General features: G+C 52.7%; 2 protein-coding genes across 2 annotated transcripts in view; one reads left to right on the forward strand and one right to left on the reverse strand.

Moving 5' to 3' along the window:
- Nucleotides 1–2,020, reverse strand: part of sostdc1a (sclerostin domain containing 1a) — a 441,057-nt gene that overhangs the window by 165,280 nt on the left and 273,757 nt on the right. The window lies entirely within an intron of this gene.
- LOC112136586 (atrial natriuretic peptide receptor 1) overlaps nt 1–2,020 on the forward strand; it is a gene marked incomplete in the record, with an annotated part of 32,398 nt that overhangs the window by 17,995 nt on the left and 12,383 nt on the right.

A 2,020-nucleotide genomic window follows, 5' to 3' on the forward strand; every position in this document is an offset into this window, starting at 1 on the left:
CTCCACCCCATTGAGTCCACCTCCTTGACTCCACCTCAATGACTCCACCTCCTTAACTGCACCTCCTTGACTCCACCCCACTGACTCCACCTCCTAGACTCCACCCCCTTGACTCCACCACCTTGACTCCACCCCTTTGACTCCACGTCCTTGACTCCTGCTTGCGTTTGTTTATCCAATCAGTTTCTAACCGAAGACAAACGAATAAATGAGGAACGTTTCTCGTAAATGGCCGTGCAGACACGTTCCCTCACCGACACCGTGTGCGGCGCCAGCCTGTAACCATGAGGGATAGAGAACCTAAAGGGTGGGGTGGTCGGGACACTTGGGAAACATTGTGGGAATCAAACCTGCGACCAGTCAGAGGTTGATCGCTAAACCTTTGATCCACAGCTGGCTGCTCCGATAGACGTTGTGACCACAGACATTTGTGCTCCGCATGTATGAGGCCTCAGGCTCCGCCCACTTCCCCCCCACTGTCAATCATTCATAGATAAAAGTGCACCCCCCACACACAGTGTAGCAGCAATTTTATTTATTTATTTATTTATTTATTCAGGGGGGGGGGTGCAGGAAATGCAGCTGTAGATGATGAAGAGGAGTTAGGTTGCACAGCTGATCTCCAGGGGTGAGGGGGGGTAGTAATGACATTTCATTCCAGATAATGGTCTGACAGACGGGGGGCCGTGTATGGGGGGGGGCAGGAGCAGATCAGATTACAGCTTCCTGTTGGCCGTTTCTGCTCCATTAACTAATGGATGCCATTCTGGGGAGTCTTGGGGGGGTTGTCATCAGGACCCATAAGACCTCAGGTGGGTCGTCCACCAACACTCCTGACCCCCCCAGCCCCAGAGGACACATGGAATAGATGTGCCAGATCTGCCTTCACAGACAGCCCCTCCCCCCACTTCCTGTTTCCTCAGGAAGGCTGAGATTATTCGAGTGAAAAACTGAAGATCTGTTTGCGTCTGACTGCTGCTGGTTCTGCTTAGGTTCTGGTGGAGGTCCACCTTCACTGGAGCGCTGTAGGTCTTTCCAGAGGTTCTGATCAGAACTCCTGTGGACGGTTCCTCGGATCTTTGAGTAAAAGATCATCAGGAGTTTGGTTCTGGGCCCAAATAAGATCTGCTGTTGGTTCCATTTTCAGTATTAAATCCAGTTCTGTTGTTTTGGTTTTGCTGTTTCTCCACAGCTGACCCAAAGTTCCGGTCTTCCCGGGTTCTGCTCATAGGTAGAGCTGTGTTCCGGTCCAGTCTCTCCTGCCTCTCAGTTCGCTTTGGGACCGTTCGGCTCTCTCTTCCGAGTTTTTTCTCGTATTTGCTGAACAGAATCTGGATTTTCCAGCAGAGTTCTGGATGTCTGGAACAGTCCTTCATCTGCTGACCTGGTAGAGCTGACGGAGTCATCCTCACCGGGCCGCAGCAGAGCAGAGCGAGTGGGCGGAGCCTACATGTCTGACAGCGGGGAATTGAGATCAATGATTGACGCGGTTGTAAAGCCTAAGCCTCAGTGGTCTTTCTGCTGGTTCTGTCTCAAAACAAACAGCGGCACGCCTGGTTCCTGGAAAGACCCGCGTCTCTTACCAGGAACCGAGGACCTGGCAGGTCGCGCTGCAGTCACGTCCATGTGCGCATGCACGCCGCGCTGGTGTTTGCGCAGTCATGGTGTGGAGAACTTCCTCCTCATGAATCATTACACACTCGGGGCAGCTAAGGTCAGAGCTGGATCCCGTTGGGTTTTAGCGGTTCCCTCCCGACCCACTTAGACATCAGCGAAGGTTCTGCAGAGGAACCCTCAGAAAGATCATCTCACCTGGAGTCTAGAATCCTCTGTACCTGTGGTGGAGCGTTCTGCTGGTTCTCAGGATTCAAGTCCCTTCAGGCATGTGTGCCAGGGTTCTGGTTCTGCACGTTCTCTGGGTCGCCTTTGACTCTGAAGTTAATTCGACCAAATGGGATCCAGAATTCAGGAGGCAGACCGCTGGTCCTTCAGAACAGGAAGAACAAGACGACCTGCAGGA

This window comes from Oryzias melastigma, linkage group LG16, assembly GCF_002922805.2.
Source record: "Oryzias melastigma strain HK-1 linkage group LG16, ASM292280v2, whole genome shotgun sequence".
Taxonomy (NCBI): Eukaryota; Metazoa; Chordata; class Actinopteri; order Beloniformes; family Adrianichthyidae; genus Oryzias; species Oryzias melastigma.